This window comes from Morone saxatilis, unplaced genomic scaffold (genome assembly GCF_004916995.1).
Source record: "Morone saxatilis isolate NCDOM2014 unplaced genomic scaffold, NCSU_SB_2.0 Contig12, whole genome shotgun sequence".
NCBI classification, from domain to species: domain Eukaryota; kingdom Metazoa; phylum Chordata; class Actinopteri; family Moronidae; genus Morone; species Morone saxatilis.
In genome coordinates, this window is record NW_023339674.1 from 1351708 (window position 1) to 1352057 (window position 350).

Consider the following 350-nt stretch of genomic DNA (forward strand, 5'->3'; position numbering starts at 1 on the left):
CTGTCACTGCTGCCTTCAGGTGTTTCTTGTGGCACTTTTATTTATTTTTTTATGGTAAAAAATTGTTCATATAAAACTGTGATTTTGTCATCCACAGTGACAGTTGGGTATACGACCCTTTTGTTCCTTGGCTGTGCGTCTGCAAACCTGTGTGAGGTTTTTTCTCAGCAGGATGTCCAAACTGCTTCTTCTCTCCTTGGTGTTCCAATGTCCAACAGTGCATCAAAATGTTGTGGAAGCAGCCTCTGTAATTCAGCCTGGACTGTCAAACTGAGTGTGGCTCCTTTGCTGCTTGGTCTCGTTGCCCTCATTGTCTATTAGATCCAAGACCAGAGTGTGATAGAGCTGAG